Source organism: Canis aureus, chromosome 32 (assembly GCF_053574225.1).
Source record: "Canis aureus isolate CA01 chromosome 32, VMU_Caureus_v.1.0, whole genome shotgun sequence".
NCBI lineage: Eukaryota > Metazoa > Chordata > Mammalia > Carnivora > Canidae > Canis > Canis aureus.
Window position 1 is genome coordinate 44,023,407 of NC_135642.1, and position 18,552 is coordinate 44,041,958.

The window sequence follows — 18,552 nt, forward strand, 5'->3', positions numbered from 1 at the left end:
TGATCCTCTGTTTGATTCTTAAATTTCACATATGAGTGAGATCATATGATAATTGTTTTTCTCTGATAATATACTTAGCATAATATCCTCTAGTTCTATCCACGTCATTGCAAATAGCAGGGTTTCTTTCTTTCTTTCTTTCTTTCTTTCTTTCTTTCTTTCTTTCTTTCTTTCTTTTTTTTTTTGATGGCTGAGTACTAGCCTACATATATATATATATATATATATATATATATATATATATATATATATATATACATATCCACATCTTCTTTATCCATTCATCTGTTGATGGACATCTGGCTCTTTTCATAGTTTTGCTGTTGTGGGCATTGCTGCTATAAACATTGGGGTGCAGGTACCCCTTCAGATCACTACATTTGTGTCTTTGGGGTAAATACCCAGTAGTGCAATTGCTGGGTCATAGGATAGTTCTGTTTTCAGCTTTTTGAGGAACCTCCGTACTGTTTTCCAGAGTGGCTGCACCAGCTTGCATTCCCACCAACAGTGTAAGAGAGTTAATTGTGAAGTTCCTTTATTTCTTCCCAAAGATATGCTGTTGTTTTCTCCTTCATGTACTTTCTCCTGTGTTCAATGTACTAGCCAGAAAATGTAGAATAGAGTGGAAATAATTTCAAGTGTTTGTTAGAAATGTTGAGAGGTGCCTTTGTGGCTCATTTGGTTAAGTGCCTGACTCTTGGTTTCAGCTTGGGTCCCATTCTCAGAGTTGCAAGATCGAGTCCTGCATCAGGCTTTGTGCTCCGTTCTCAGCTTGGAGTCTGCTTGTCCTCCCCCTGCTCCTCCTCCCATTTGTGTTCTCTCTCTCTCTCTCTCTCTCAAATAAATAAAATCTTTTAAAAATATATTACGTAAGCAGAACAAAATGTAAATTCAGAAAGTTTGGGGTTGCCTGCACAACTGAAGACTGACGTTGTGAGTATGATATAGGATACAGGACCCCCAAGGTCTGCTAATTATAGCAAAACAAAGGGACATGGTTTGGATTTGTTTCATAGTTCCCACACTTCTTAGATAGCTCTGAAAAGTAATAAGTTGGAAAAACTCAATTGGAATGAGCCTTGATTACCCTACTTCAGAACCCCCCATTAGACCTCTACCCTTGATGACAGTGTTGTTACTCCACTGGGGTATAATAAAAGCTGTCCTGATTCAACCATTCCCTCAAAAAGCTACTGACTTATGTAAACCATACCTTAGAACTACGTCTTTTTACCTTAGAGATCATTCTCCGGGGTTCATTCAGCTGCCTTTTTTCTTCTCCTTAACATAAATAAAGCAAACATTATTTTGTTTAAACTAGATTATTAGATTCTAGAGCTGTACTATCCAGTATAGTTGGTAGCCACTAGCCACATCTGGCTATTTACATTTAAATTCATTAAAATTCAGTGTCTTAGTCTCACTTGCATCATTTCAAGGGCTCAGTAGCCCCAGGTGATTAGTACGTATTATATTGGACATGCAGATACAGAAAGTTCTGTTGGACAGCACTGCTTTAAAGAATCAGTTATTTGGGGCATTTGTATTATCTTGGGTGGGCACAAAAATCTTATTGTTCTTTATGCAACTTGGAAGCTCCTTAAGAAGATTGCGCCTTACAGAATGATGATTTTACTCTGGTTGATGGTAATATGAAGTCACTGGACAAACCCTAACCTATAACATCTTAATCAACCTCAAGCTAATGTTAGCTGGGCATCAGCCATCCAAAATGATTTCCCAAATAATAGAATGTTTTTTTCTTTTTCTTTCTTTTTTTTTTTTTTTTAGAATGTTTTTTCAGTCAGACCTTGAATGTTTTCCCCACATTTCTTTGTCTATCTCAAGATGTCTAGAAGAAATATCCCTCGTTTTTTATGTGGCACACCTGACTACTCTACCAGCCTTCTAAAATCAGGAGCTCATAATAACTTTTACTGTGTTAGAAATAAGTCTGTGAGTTTAGCTTGCCTTCACTCACTTTGTAACTGAGTACTCTTCACATTGCTTTTTAAAAGTATCAAGTCTCCGTTGACAGATTCTTGGCTTACCTCTCTGTCTGTATGCCTACAACCCAGCACATTACCTAAAACATGCAGTAGGTACTAAGAACATGTTTGAATGAGTTCCCCAAAAGTGACTTTCGCATTTGACTTCATAATATTCCCAGATTAGGAAAGTTAAGCCCTCCTCGGGAAACTTCATATAGGAAAATGTCAAGTCCCACCCAGTTCATGTGTTTCATTAATTGACTGGCTTTTTAAGTTCTAATCCAGGCATACCTTGGAGATCTTGCAGGTTTGGTTCCAGACCACCCCAATAAAGCAAAAAGTACCATAAAGCAAATCAAATTAATTTTTTGGTTTCCCAGTGCATATAAAATTTATGTTTATCACATATTCTAGTCTTTTATTTTATTTTTTTTTTAATTTTTTATTTATTTATGATAGTCACAGAGAGAGAAAGAGAGGCAGAGACACAGGCAGAGGGAGAAGCAGGCTCCATGCACCGGGAGCCCGATGTGGGATTCGATCCCGGGTCTCCAGGATCGCGCCCTGGGCCAAAGGCAGGCGCCAAACCGCTGCGCCACCCAGGGATCCCATATTCTAGTCTTTTAAATGTGCAATAGTATTATATCTAAAAAACAATATATATATCTTAATTAAGAGCTACTGTATTACTAAAAAATGCTAAACATTATATAAGCTTTCAGTGTATTGTAATCCTTTTATGGGGGAGAGTCTTGCCTCGATGATGCTGGCTACTGACTTGATCAGGGTGGTGGTTGCTGAAGGATGGGGTGGTTGTGGCAATTTCTTAAAATAAGACAATAGTGGAGTTTACTGCATCATGTGACTCTTCTTTTCATCAACAACTTCTCTGTAGCATGTGATGCTGTTTGGTAGCATTTTACCCACAGTAGAACTCCTTTCAAAATTGGAGCCAGTCTTCTCAAACCTTGCCTGTGCTTTATCAACTAACTCTTACGTCATCTTCTAAATCCTTTGTTGTCATTTCAGTGATCTTTACAGCATCTTCAGGAGCAGTTTCCATCTCAAGAGACTACCTTTTCTGCTCACCCATGATAAGTAATTCCTCATCTGTTAAAGTTCTATCATGAGATTCCATTAGTTCAGTCCCCACTTCTTTTTTTTTTTTCTCCTAAGATTTATTTATTTACTTGAGAGAATGAGAGCAGACATAAGGGCGGGGAGGGGCAAAAAGAGAGAACCTCAGGCAGACTCCACACTGAGCACCTAGCCCAATGTGGGGCTCGATCCATGACCTTGAGATCACGACCTGAGCCCAAACCATGAGTCGGACACTTAACCAACTGAGCCACCCAGGTGCCCCTTCAGGCTCCACTTCTAATTCCAGTTCTCTTCTTATTTCCACCACATCTGCAGTTACTTCCTCCACTCAAGTCTTGAAGTCCTCAAAGTCTTCCATGTGGACTGGACTCCACTCTGGTTAATGTTGGTATTTTGACCTCTTCCCATGAATCAGGAATGTTCTTAACTGTATCTAGAAAAGTGAGTCCTTTCCAGAAGGTTTTCCATTTACTTTGTCTAGATCCATGGGAGAATCACTATCTACGGCAGCTATAGCCTTACAAAATGTATTTCTTAAATAACAAGACTTGAAAGTAAAAACTACTCCTTGATCCATGGCTTGTAGAATGGATGTTGTGTTAGCAGACATGAAAACGATAGTAATCTTGTACACTTGCATCAGAACTCTTGAGTGACCAGGTACATTGAATACAATGAACAGTAATATTTCAAAATGAATTTTTTTCCCTGAGCAATAGATCAAAACAGTAGGCTTAAGACATTCAGCAACATGTTATAAATGGATATGCTGTCATCCAGGCTTTGCTGTCCCATTTATAGAACATAGGCAGGGGTGATTTAGCTTAATTCTTAAGGGCTTTAGGATTTTGGAATGGTGAATGAGCACTTCAATTTACAGTCACCAACTACGTTAGTCCCTAACAAGAGAGTCATCCTGCCCTCTGAAGCTTTGAAGCCAGGCACTGACTTCTCTTCTCTAGCTATGAAAGTCCGACATGACATTTTCTTCTACTATGAAACTGTTTCATCTATACTGAAAGTCTGATTGTTTACTGTAGCCACCTTCATTAATTATCTTAGCTAGATTTCTGGATAAACATACTACAGCTTCTACATGAGCACTTGCTTCTTCATTTTACACGTTTATGTTATGGAGATAGATGGCTTCTTTTCTTAAACCTCATGAGCCAATCTCTGCTAGCTTCCACCCTTTCTTCTGCAGCTTCCTCACCTCTTAGTCTTCATAGAATTGAAGAGAGTTAGGGCTTTGCTCTGGATTAGTCTAGGGAATGTTGTGGCTGGTTTGATCTTTCTTCAGACCACTAAAATTTGCTTCATATCAGCAATAAGACTGTTCTTCTTTCTTATGATTCGTGGGTTTACTGGAGTGGCGCTTTTAATTTCCTTCAAGAACTTTCCCTTTGCATTCACAACTTGACTAACTTGTTTAAGAGGCCTACCTCAGTTTTCAATATACCTTCCTCAGTAAGCTTAATTATTTCTAGCTTTTGCTTTTTTTTTAAAGATTTAGTTAGTTATTTTAGAGGAAGAGTACAGACGGGGAGGGGCCTGACACAGGGATCCATCCTAGAACCCCGAGATCATGACCTGAGCCAAAATAAAGAGTTGGACACCTAACCGACTGCACCGCCAGGGGTCCCAAGATTAGTTGTGTTTTTTTTTTTTTCTTTAAGTAATCTCCGCATCCAACATGGGGCTGGAACTTACAACCTTGAGATCAAGAGTTACACAGTCTACTGACTGAGCCAGCCAGCCAGGCACCCCTTCACATTTCTTATCTTGCTTACTAGAGCATCTCTTTAAGGCTGTATCTTTCTTTTTTAGAAAAGATTTTATTTATTCATGAGAGACATAGAGAGAGAGGCAGAGACACAGGCAGAGGGAGAAGCAGGCTCCATGCAGGGAGCCCGACGTGGGACTTGATCCCAGGTCTCCAGGATCAGGCCCTGGGCTGAAGGCGGCGGCGAACCGCTGAGCCACCCAGGCTGCCCAAGGCTGTATCTTTCAAACACAGAAAGAAAACACCTGAAAGTCTTCTGTCTCCAGAACTTCCTTTGGCAATGTATTGATCATCAGTGCAAAATGTTAAGGGGTGAGGGGCACCTGGCTGACCCAGTCAGTAGAGCATGTGACTCTTGATCTTGGGATTGTGAGTTTAAGCACCATGTTGGGGGTGGAGATTACTTTAAAATGAAATCTTTTTAAAAATAGAGGTGAGTGTACTTAAAAGAGTGTCGTTGCATTGCTGGCCTTGATGTTGTAATTATGGCATAATATCATCATAAATAGAAGCTTTAAAAAAATCATTCTGAAGGATACATTGCCATTAGTCCATTTACTCAACAATAATTACTGAGGAACTTCTATGAGCCAGATATTTTTCTACACAATTCAGAATTAATAATTTGAACCAAAGATTAAAGAATTACACAGTTTTAGATTATCTAGATATTTAAAGAAAAAACACCTGAGATTGACTGCTTTGAACATTTGTTTGAGCATTTGTTGTACTTCCTAAAAATATAATTATTTCTATTTTAAAAGAAATCATAGACTGTGTCCCTGTCTTTTAACTTAGCTGCATTTGCATTTAAAAATAGTTTCCCATATACTAGAATTAGTTGGCAGAGTACAATATTCAAATTACATAGATAACTTAACCCCAAATAAATAATCTCTGTTCTTGGAGAGGTTTCCAAATGACATTCTACAAAAATGGAGTCCGGCAGCTGCTACGCCGCTGACATTCTTCAAAGTGGTCAGTGCATCTCTTTATCTGAGTGGTCTTTGGAGGTCAGCTTCATTTTGTCATGTGGCATGATGTTGATGTCCGCTGGGGTTTGCCAGTTGGTGCTTCCATCTGACTGTGGTGGGACCCTTCCTCCTAAGCTGCTGACGCCTGCTGCAACGAGCTGATAGAGTGAGCGCTGGGGTTAGCCCATGGTGGCCTTGTCACTTGACAAGGCTGGTGCACAGTGGTATGTGACATCTATATTTATAAACCACCGTGCATATTTCCCAGTTTGGAGATGGTGTCTCTTCCTTTGTCCTCTCTTCCTATTCTCATCTATATTACTTGTCATGAGCCCTGGAAAAAAAAAATTAGGGGTGAAATTACAATTTAAGTAGAAAAATATGTTCAATTTATTTTGGGCTTTAATATGTTTATTCAGCAAACATTTGTCAAATACCAGCTATCTCCTGGTGCTGGAAATAGCAGTGCTATCTTCAAGAACTCTTGGCCTTTGGGAAAGACAGACATGGGCTGGCCTCTTAGGAGCCCATATGCTAGTTACTGTGATGCAGATATTTAAAGGTTTAATGAAGGCCTCTGCCTGGAGGAGTCTAGGAGAAGATTGCTTAGGTTTTGAGCAGAGCTTACCAGTTTGACAAGCAAAGGAGAACATTCCAGGTGTAGGGAAGAGTGTGTATAAGGCCTAAAGCTTAATAGAGCAACAAGCGTTCAATTAACCACAGGTAATTAATCAGGGTAGCTTAAGTACAGCAGGAAAGGGGGCAGAGTAGGGGAGATGAGACAAAGTGGAAAAGTGAGGCTGGATCATAATGGTATGTATACATCACAGTGAGTACAGCTTTTACTATAGGAAATGGCGAGCCACTGAGAGAATTTGAATAAAGGACAAGATCAGGATTTTTAAAAGACCATCCTGGGAGCTACCTACGAGATAATTGGAGGCACAGAGACCAACCAGAAGCCCATGACAATTCTGTCTTTGGGGAATGAAGAGTTAATTATGCCCATTAACCTATCTGCTTCTGTCCAAATGTGCCATTACTAAGTGCCTTTAATCCCTAGCACCCCAAAATTATAATGATTGTGAGGTCTTTTTTTAGATTATTTATTTAGTTATTTAGTTATTTGAGAGAAAGAGCACAAGGGAGGGAGGAGCAGACTCCCCGCTGAGCAGGGAGCCAGATGCGGGGCTCCATCCCAAGACCCTGAGGTCGTGACCTGAGATGCAGACAGACGCTCAACCGACTTAGCCACCCAGGCGCCCTGATTGTCAGGTCTTAGGCACACCTCTGCTGTGGTTTGTCCCTAGTGGATCTTCCATGGCAGTGCCTTTCAGCAGATCTCTGTCACAATAGAATTATTCTTTTGAGTTTTGCAGTATGTGACCATCTTTAAAATGTTGATCTTGGGGTGCCTGTGTGGCTCAACTGGTCAGCCATCCCACTCTTAATTTCTGTTCAGGTCAGAATCTCAGGGTCCTGGGATCAAGCCTGGCATCATCATGCTCTGCGCTCGGCAAGGAGTCTGCTTGAGATTCTCTCTTCCTCTCCCTCTGCCCCTCCGGCTTGTACTAGCTCTCTCTCTCCCCCTCCTCTCTCTAAAATAAGTAAATAAATATTTAAAAACTAAATAAATGTTGATCTTTAGAGATACAGGGTTTTTTTTATAATTTCCTTTCTACTTACCATACCAATCTTGTAAGTTTTAAGAGTCCTATATCAATCACTTTCCTTCTTGAGGAGTTTTAAACACCGCTTTGGCTTCTACAAAGTGTCATTAAATTATTTCCTTTTAATCCATCTGTCATCATTTACTTTTCAGAACATGATACAGGGGCTTCTCGGTCAGTCCAAAATCATTTTTAAGTTGGGGAGAGAATAAAGAGATAGAATAAGGAAGTTCAAAAAGAGGGGCAAAGTAAGGTTTGGATGTGGTTTAGTCAGACGTATTTGTCCAAGAGAACTTTTTTAGTCTATAGCCGGGCAAGATTTAGAACACAATCTATTCTCTTTTTTCTGTTTCGAGAGCTGGTATGCCACAAAAATGTAGAGTATGTGATGTTATATCAAGGCTGCTGAAAGCTGAGCTTAGTGTCTGGTCCCTCAGAGGCTGGAGAGGAATGTCCAGGATTAGAAGTTTAAAATAAATACAGCCAAGATACCAAGCTTTTAAAACATTTAGGAGAACTTGCCTTTCTTGAGGAAAAAAATAAGAACACAAAACACTTTTAGATGTGGGAGAATGGCTTGACCCATTAGCGTGGGCTGTGGAACGCTTATGGTTCTGCATCTAAGATGCAGAAGTTTCTGGTTCCCGTGTGGAAATCTCTGCAGCTCCCAGGAGATCCTATCTTGCTGTTTGGGAGGAGAAGCCACTATTAATTATCTTTATTTCCCTGCTGCCTTGGCTGTCCATTTTCATTTGGGAATGATAAGCAGCTCTTCTGACTCTGCCCTTCGGTCTGGCCCCGCACAACTCCACCTACTGCACAACTGCTGCATGTCTCACACCGTTCAACTTCCGAGGAGTGTAAAAAATAAATATCCACATGGTAGAGAGGGCTAAAAGTGCTAAGAGAGCTCAGAGGAAGAAACGATGGTTCCCAGTTCGGATGTGGGGAGTAGGGAGCAGGGAAGCTTCCGTGAGAAGGCCGTCTGCACTAGGCTTAGGACACGACACTTACTCAAGCAGAGATGGAGAAATAAAAATATGGAGCATATTGAAAGACCAGGAAGCGAGTCCCTGTGTGGGAGAGTTGATGAGAAATGGTGGTAGATAAGACTGAGAGCCTCGGCCAGCTTGCTGAGGAGTTTGAACTTTATTCTCTAGGTGGCGGAGAGCGGCATGATCAGCCCTCTTCACCTCTCGTGGTAAGCACCAGAGAGCTGCTGATAGTGATAACTTTGTCTCACTTGCCAGTTCTGAGGTAGTTTTTAAAAAAAAAATTCCTTGGGAATCCATTCCTTCCATGCCCATGATTATTTTTATTTGTTCTAATTTGGAGAAGGGGGGTGGGAATGACATGCCTCTTCTAGGGACCACATTGGAAAGGCCAAGAATAAGTTCGTGTTTCTAGTTTCTTCATTTATTCCTTAATACTTTCCTTCCCTTTTGTCTTCCTTCCCTTTTTACTTTTTTCCTTCCGTTTCCCTCCAGCCAACCTCTTTGCTTGTTCCTGGGTAGACAAATGGAACAGTGTCTACCCTCAATGAGCGACACCGGTAGGGAGTTCAGACAGGGCTACAAATGAAGTGTTGTCAGTAGTTGGAGAGAAATGTTCACAACCATATATGAGGTCCCAGGGAAAAAGCGGGTCAATTTGGGGGAGTGGAGTAGGAAACACTCCTCTAACACAGAATGTTTAAAGAGGAGAAGGAGAGAGATACATTCCTGGAAGAGGGTTAGCCTGAGCAGAGAGAGCGAGCGAGCATGAAGTAGCCAACAGGGCTAAATAAACTGCGAGCAGGTGGGTAGCTCTGACTTCAGATGCAAGGTGAAATGCTTTCTGTGCTTGAGCCAAGAAAATTCTGTCCTTGGGATCAAGTCCAAATCCTCAAGGACATATTTTTTAAGTAGAGGACTACCATGATCAGCTTTGGTGTTTTAAAATAAAAAAAAAAAATCTGTAATGACCAATGTGCTGTGAGAGGCAAAGCTGGAGACCGTGATAACAGAGACTATCAGAGTCCAGCAAGGATGATAAGGTGCCGGTCCGGTTCGCTGCTTCTAACCTTCTCCGTCACACTGCATCTCTGAAAGGTCTGGGTTAGCAAATGGAAAATAAAGGTTTGTTATAAAGTCTGTTTCTGATTCTCACATTCGCTGAGGCAAAATAGGGCTGGGGCAGCTCTGGGAAGGAGGCCTCATCATCACAGGAAGACTGCAGCTGATACCGAGCCCCTCCGTCGTTGGTGATAGTAAGGGCACAGAGGAACGGGAAGATGTGACTAGAAACTGGATTTACCGTAGTTTCTAAGAATGAATGGTTGATTTGCTTTATTGAGATATAATTTACATACTGTAAGATTCAGAGGGTACAATTCCCTGAGTTTTAGTATATTCACAGAATTTTACAATCATCACTAGTACCTAATTCCAGACCATTTTTATCACCCTACACAGCAGTCACTCTCCATTTCCATTCTCCACATCCCCCTGACACCACTAATCTACTTTCTGTCTCTAGGGATTTACCTGTTTCTGGATGTTTCATAAAAGTAGGATCATATGATATGTGGCCTTTATGACTGGCCCCTCTCAGCGTAATATTTTCAAGGTTCTTATCAGTACTTCATTTCTTCTTATGTCTGAATAATATTCATTTATCCATTCATCAGTTGGTTTGATGTACATATGGGTCCACTCTTTGGTTGTTAGGAATAATGTGCTATGTTACATATGTCTTCATTTCTTTTGGATATATATGTAGGATTGGAAATGCTGGATCATGTAGTAAACGTCATGTTTTACTTTTTGAGTAACTACCAAACTGTTTTCCAAGGTGACTGTACCATTTTAGATTCCTACTAGCAATAGGTGAGGGTTTGAATTTCTCCATATCCTCACCAACATGTGTCCATCTTTTTGATTCTAGCTAGCTTTGTGGAGGTGAAGTGGCGTTGTTTTGCATATACTTAATGGGTAGTGATGTTGACCATCTTTCTGTGGGCTTATTGGTATTTGCATATCTTTGGAGACAGGACTATGCAAATCCTTTGCCCACTTGTAATGGATTATTTATCTCTTTATTGTAAGTTATTTATAAATCCTGGATACAAGTCTCTTATCAGATGTATGATTTGCACATATTTTCTCCCACTCTATGGGGTTGTCTTTTCACTTTCTTGAAGTTGTTCTTTGAAGCATAAAAGTTTAATTTTTTTGAATTCCAATTTATTTTTTTTGCTTGTGCTTTTAGGTGTCATATCTATGAAATCATTCCCTAATCCAAGGTTGAAAAGATTTATTCCTATGTTTTCTTCTAAGAGCTTTATAGTTTTAGTTTCATATGTTGAGATCTTTGCTATATTTAGTTACTTTTTGTATACAGTATAAAGTAGGAGTTCAATTTCATTCTTCTGTATATGGATATCCAGTTGTCTCAGCACCATTTGTTGGAAAAACTACTATTTCCCTACTGAATTATCTTGGCACCCTTGCTGGAAATTGACCATAAATACGAAGGTTTATTTCTGTACTCTCAATTCTATTCCATTCATCTATGTTTCAATTATTAGTACATACAATCTTTTTTAATTGAAGTATAATTGATGTACAATATTTATATTAGTTTTAGGTGGAGAACATAGTGATTCAATATTTATATACTTTACAAAATGCTCACCAAGATAAGTGTAGTTACCATCTGTCATCATATAAAGTTAATACAGTATTATTGACTATTCCTTATGTACTTTTCATCCCTGTGACTTTAGTTTGTAACTGGAAATTTGTCCCTCTTTTTTTTTTTTTTTTTGAAATTTGTCCCTCTTAATCCCTTTCACCTGTTGTGCCCTTTCCCCCCAACATACAGTACATAAAGCCTTGATTACTATAGTTTTGAAATTGAGAAATGTGAGTTCTCCAACTTTGTTCTTTTTCAAGATATTTTTTTGATTAGATAGATCCAGTGTGTTCCCCTACGAATTTTGGGATCCTTCTGTCAATTCCTGCAAGAAAGACAGCTGAGATTTTGATAGGGATTACATATCTTCAGAACAATTTGGGGAGTAGTTGCATCTTAACATATTCAGTCCCTGATCTGTGAACATTAAGATGTCTTTCCATTTATTTAGGTCTTTAATTTCTTTCCATGTTTTTGGGTAGCTTCAGGTGTATAGTACTGCCCTTCCTTTGTTAAATTTGTTCCTAAATACTTTATTGTTTTTGGTGACACTGTAAATGGAGGTGTTTTTTAATAATAAGTTTTTGGGTTTTTCATTGCTAGTGTGTAGAAATACAATTGTTTTATACAGATCTTATATCTTGCAACCTTGATGAACTGGTATATTCCTCAGGCTTTCCTATATACAAGATTATGTTTTCTTTGAATAGAGATAGTTTTACTTCTTTACCAATCTGGATGTTTTTGTTTCTTTTTTTTCCCCCTAGCCCACCCTGGCTAGATCTTCCAGTGAAAAATAGAAGTGACAAGATGGAAATCCTTGTATTATTCTGGATCTTACTGGGGAAATAATGAAGTTTTTTACCATTAAGGCTGATGTTCACTTGGGGGCTTTCATAGGTGCCCTTTATCAGTTTGAGGATGTTCTTTCCTATTCCCAGTATATCTAGTATTTCATCTCGAAAGGGTGTTGGATTTTCTCAGATGCTTTTTCTGCATCTGTTAAAGTGGTCATGTGAGGTTTTTTCCCCCTTTATTTAGTTTGCATGTATATTCCATTGTTTGATTTTTCAGATGCTAAAACCAACCATGCATTCTTGGGACAAATCCAACTTAATCGTGGTATATAATCCCTTTTATATGTTGCTGGATTCAGTTCGCTAGTATTTTGTAAAGATTCTTGTGTCTGTATTCATAAGGGACATTGGTGTCTAGTTTTCTTGTGATGCCTTTGTGTGATTTTGGTGTGTAGGTAATATTGGCTTCATAGATTTCAAGCTGAAGAAGTGCTCCCTCCCCTTCTATTTTTGGAAGAGTTTGTGCAGGATTGATATTCATTCTTCTTTAAACGTTTGCTAGAATTCATCAATAAAGCCATGTTGCCCTGGACTTTCCTTTGTCGGATTAATTAGACACTAAATTACTAATTCAGTATCTCTTCTTGTTATAGGTAACTGTGTAATTTTATCACTTACTCTCTTTCAGCTCTCATTTACTCTTTTAGTCATTTAAAAAACAATTATTTTTTAAAGATTTATTTATTTGAGAGAGAGAAAGAGTATGTGGACAAGTAGGAGGAGGGGCAGAGAAAGAGGGAGAGAATATCAAGCAGACTCCCCACTGAGCTTGGAGTGAGATATGGGGCTCCATCCCATGACCCTGAGATCATGACCTAAGCCGAAATTAAGAGCTGGATGCTTAACTGACTGAGCCACCTAGACACCCCCAAGAAACATTTATTGAGCATCTTTTATATCCAAGCCCTGACATAGAGTATACAATAATGAATCAAGCAAAGTCCTGGTTTCTCTTAGCATTCTTATATTCTTTGTCTCTCTCATTTTTATGCTGTACACATACACGCGCACGCGCGCACACTCATTTTTTGTTTATATGTAATGTAATGCTCTTCCCTGTAAAAAATGCTTATTTGGGCAGCCCTGGTGGCTCAGCGGTTTAGCGCCGCCTTCGGCCCGGGGCGTGATCCTGGAGACCTGGGATCGAGTCCCACGTCGGGCTTCCTGCATGGAGCTTGCTTCTCCCTCTGCCTGTGTCTCTGCCTCTCTCTCTGTCTCTGTGTTCCTCATAAATAAATAAGTAAAATCTTAAAAAAAAAAAAATGTTTATTTGCCAAATGCCATTGGTGAAGAAAGATAGTCTTTAGGTTTGCTAGAGATATTGTCATGGTTTGTATAAACCTCTAGGTGTTCTTGGAGAGAGTTGCATAAATAAGAATAGTATTGTGGAATACTAACAATATATTCCACAGTTTATATTGGTGCCCACCCTAGGCATTTCTACAAGGACATGATTTTAATAAAAACAAGCCACCTTCTCAATTCATTATTATCTTCAGGACCATCTATTCTATTCTGTTCTTCTACCTTCTATTCTATCTGACCATCAATAGGAGCGTGTATTAGTTTCATGGGGCTGCTGTCATAAAGTAGCATAACCTGCGTGCCTTAAAACAAGAGAAATTTATTCTCTTAACAGTTTTGTAGGCTAGAAGTCTGAAGTCAAGGCGCCAGCAAAGCCATGCTTTCTCTGAGGCTCTGAATAGAATCCTTCCTTACCTCTTCTAGCGGCTGGTGGTGGCTATCAATCCTTGACACCCTTGGCTTGCAGCTGCCATTCTCTGCCCCTGTCACCACATGGTGTTCTCCCTTTTGTCTCTTTTTATATGATGTTTCCTCTTTTTATAAGGACATCAGTCATATTGGATTGAAGTCCACCCTAATGACCTCCTCTTAACTTGATTACCTCTACAAAGACTCTATTTCACAGGTACCAGTGGTTATGACTTCAACATTTTGGGAGAGAGAATGTAACTCATCCCATAACAGCATTATACTCTTACTCTAAGATATTCAGTAAGTCCTCATTTTAATTGTTTTTTTAAAGATTTTATTTATTTATTTATTTATTTATTAATGAGAGACACAGAGAGAGAGAGAGAGAGACATAGGCACAGGGTGAAGCAGGCCTCCTGTGGGGAGTCTGACGCAGGACTCAATTTCAGGACCCCGGGATCACGACCTGAGCCAAAGGCAGACACTCAACCACTGAGCCACCCAAGTGTCCCAAGGCCTCATTTTAATAACATTACTAATTATAACAACTTTTATAAAAGTTCCGTGGTAATATTTCTCTGTCTTTAAAAAAATAATGTTTCTCCCCTTTATACAGTAAGTCCAAAGACGTAATTAATTGAGCACAGGTGTATTTGTTTATACATTATGCTGTGTTTACCACGGGCGTAGCTAAACATCTCCCACTGCACCACAATAGCATTACAATAGCATTGATTATATTCCTTATTCCATCCTTTTTTGTTCCATGACTTACTTATTCATTCCGTAAGTGGAAGTCTGTATCTCCCACTCCCCTTCACCCATTTTGCCCAGACCCCCACCCTTCTCTCCTCTGGCATCCATCCATTTGTTCTCTGTGTTTATAGTCTCATTCTACCTTTTGTTTATTCATTTGGGTTTTTCATTTGTTTGTTGGGGAGGGAGGTTAGATTCCACTTATGAATTAAATCCTGTGTTGTCTTTCTCAGTCTTACTTCACTTAGCATAATACCATTCATGATACCTCGAATGGCACGATCTCATCCTTTTTTATGTTTGGTTAAATACCCAAGTGAAATTATTGGATCATATGGTATTTCTATTTTTAATTTTTTGAAGAACCTCCATTCTAGTTCCCATTGGCTGTACCAATTTACATTCCCCCCAACAGTATATGAGGGTTCCTTTTTCTCTGCATCCTTGCCAACATTCGTCATTCCTTATCTTTCTTATTTTAGCCCTAACAGATGTAAGGTGATATCTCATTGGGGTTTTGATTTGCATTTCCCTGATGATTGATGTTGAGCACCTTTTCATGTGTCTGTTGACCATCTGTATGTTTTCTTTATCTATTTAGGTCCTTTACCCATCTTTTCGTTAGATTGTTTGGGTTTTTGTTGTTGAGTTGTATAAATTCTTTATATATTTTGGATATTAATCCCTTCTAAGACATATCATTTGCAAATATCTTCTCCCATTCAGCAGGTTGCCTTTTTGTTCAGTTGATGGTTTCCTTTGCTGTACAAAAGCTTTTTATTTTCGTATAGTCCTAATAGTTTGATTTTGCTTTTGTTGCCTTAGAAGACACATCTAGAAAAGTATTACTATAGCTGATGCCAAAGAAATTACCGCCTGTGTTCTTTTCTAGGATTTCTTTGGTTTCAGGTCTCACATTTAGGTCTTTAATTCATTTTGAGTTTATTTTTGTGTATGGTATTAAAAGGTGGTCCAGTTTCATTCTTTTACAATAGCTGTCCAGTTTTCCTAGCACCATTTACTGAAGAGACTATCTTTTCCCCTTGGATATTTTGCCTCTTTTGTCACAGATTAAATAATCATACAATTTTGGGTTTGTTTCTGGGCTATTCTGCTCTATTGATCTCTGTGTCTGTTTTTGTGTCAGCACTATATTTTTTTGATTACTAAAGCTTCTCAGTGTAATTTGAAATCTGAAATTGTGGTGCCTCCAGCTTTGTTTTTCTTTCTCAAGATTGCATTAGCTATTTGGGGTTTACTATGGTTCTATACAAATTTTGGGATTATTTTTCTAGTTCTGTGAAATATAGTGTTGGTATTTTGATAGGGATTGTATTTAACCTGTAGATTCTTTTGCATAATATAGACATTTTAACAATATTAATTCTTCTAATCCATGACCATGGAATATCTGTCCATTTATTTGTATCATATCCATTTTCCTTTATCAGTATCTTATAGTTTTCAGACTGCAGGCCTTTCGCCTTTTTGGTTAAGTTTATTCCTAAGCTTTTGGTGCAATTATAAATGGGACTGTTTTCTTAATTTCTTTTTCTGCGACTTCATTATTATTATATAGAGGCACTACAGTTTCCGGGTATTAATTTTGTATCATGCAACTTTCCTGAATTCATTTATTACTTCTAGTTGTTTTTTAGTGGAATCTTTAAGGTTCTCTATGTATAGTATGTCGTCTGCAAATTGTGACAGTTTAACTTCTTTCCCAATATGGATGCCTCATTTCTTTTTCTTATCGGATTACTGTGGCCAGTACTTTGGTACATAAAGGTGGCAAGAGTGGACATCTTTGTCTTGTCCCTGATCTTAGAGGAAAAGGTCCAGTTTTCACCACTGAGTATGGTGTTACCTGTGGGTTTTTCATATAAGGCTTTATTATGTTGAGATATGTTTCCTCTAAGCCCACTTTATTAAGAGTTTTTATCATGAATGGATGTTGGGTTTTGATAGATGCTTTTTCTGCATCTATTAACATGATCATATAATTTTTATCCTTTGTTTTGTTGATGTGCTATATCTACATTGATTGATTTGTGAATATCGAACCATCTTTGCATCCCCAGAATAAATCTAATTTGATCATGGTGAATGATTCTTTATTGCTCAATTTAGTTTGCTAATATTTTGTTGAGGATATTTGTATCTATGTTCATCAGGGATATTGGCCTATGGTTTCTCTCTCTCTCTCTCTCTCTCTCTCTCTCTCCCTCTCCCTCTCACGCTCTCTCCCCCATTTTGCAGTGTCTGTCTGGTATTAGTATTAGGGTGAAGCTGGCCTCGTGTTTATTTATATTATATATTTGGAAGCTTTCCTTCCTTTTCTATTTTTAGAGTAGTTTGAGAAGAATAGATATTAATCTCTTCTTTAAATGTTTGGTAGAGGGATCCCTGGGTGGTGCAGCGGTTTAGCGCCTGCCTTTGGCCCAGGGCGTGATCCTGGAGATCCGGGATCGAATCCCACGTCGGGCTCCCGGTGCATGGAGCCTGCTTCTCCCTCTGCCTGTGTCTCTGCCTCTCTCTCTCTCTCTCTGTGTGACTATCATAAATAAATAAAAATTAAAAAAAAAAATGTTTGGTAGAGGGCAGCCCGGGTGGCTCAGCGATTTAGCGCCGCCTTCAGCCCAGGGCATGATCCTGGAGACCCAGGATTGAATCCTACGTTGGGCTCCCTGCATGGAGCCTACTTCTCCCTCTGCCTGTCTCTCTGCCCCCCTCTCTCTCTCTCTCTCTCTCTCTCTCTCTCTCTGTCTCTCATGAATAAATAAATAAATAAAATATTTAAAAATAAACAAACAAATAAATAAATGTTTGGTAGAGTGGATCCCTGGGTGGCTCAGCAGTTTAGCGACTGCCTTCGGCTCAGGGTGTGACCCTGGGGTCCTGGGATCAAGTCCCACATCGGGCTCCCCACGGGGAGCCTGCTTCTCCCTCTGCCTGTGTCTCTGCCTCTCTCTCTCTCTCTGTCTCTCATGAATAAATAAATAAAATCTAAAAAAAAAAAAAAGTTTGGTAGAATTTATCTATGAACCCATCTGGTCCTGGACTTCAGTTTGTTGGATTTTTTTTTTATTACCAATTCAATTTCATTACTTATAGTCGATCTGTTCAGATTTTCTGTTTCTTCCTGATTCAGTTTTGAAAGATTGTATGTTTCTAGAAATTTATTCATTTCTTCTAGTTGTTTAATTTGTTGGCATATAACTTTTTGTAGTATTCTCTTATATTCCTTTGTATTTCTATTGTGTCAGAGTTACTTCTCTCTTGTTTCTGCTTTTATTTGGGTTCTTTCTCTTTGTTTTTCTTAATGAGTCTGGCTGAGGGTTTATCAGTTTTATCTTTTGAAAGAACCATCTCTTGGTTTCACTGATTTTTTTTTCTTTTTTACTTCTCTATGCCATTTATTTGTGCTCTTATCTTTATTATTTCTTTGCTTCTACTCATCTTGGCTTCTATTTGTTCTTCTTTTTTCTAGCTCCTTTAGATGTAAGGTTAGATTGTTTTATTTAAGCATTTTCTTGTTTCTTGAGGTAGGTCTGTATTGCTATACATTTCCCTCTTAGAACTGCTTTCGCTGCATCCCAAAGATTATGGGCTGTTGTGTTTTCATTTTCACACATCTGTATTTTATTATCTTCTAAGTGCAAGTGCTAGAAAGGAAGCAGAGATTATTGGATTTATAACTAGGGCTTGTAAGAAATGTTCAAAAGCAATATTGTTTGCATGTGATGTGATGAGCACTGGGCATTATGCTATATGTTGGCAAATTGAATATAAATCTAAAATTTTAAATTAAAAAAATAGTCTTAAAATTTCCCGCTTCGGACAGCTACATTACTTGACTAAAACAATGTTAAAACTAAAAAAAAAATTTTAGGTAGTATTGCTCAAATCACAGTTTATATATCATATCCCAAAAAATAAAACAATCATGTAAGAAGAGCTTGTGAAGGATGTTTGGAACAGCAGTTGACTGCTCATGTATGTTGTTTCCCTTATCCCAATCACAAGAAT

At 38.7% G+C, this 18,552-nt stretch overlaps 1 protein-coding gene across 41 annotated transcripts in view; it reads left to right on the forward strand.

Moving 5' to 3' along the window:
* The window catches only part of PEAK1 (pseudopodium enriched atypical kinase 1), a 293,696-nt gene that overhangs the window by 247,673 nt on the left and 27,471 nt on the right, over positions 1-18,552 (forward strand). The gene's annotated exons all lie outside the window — the stretch shown is intronic.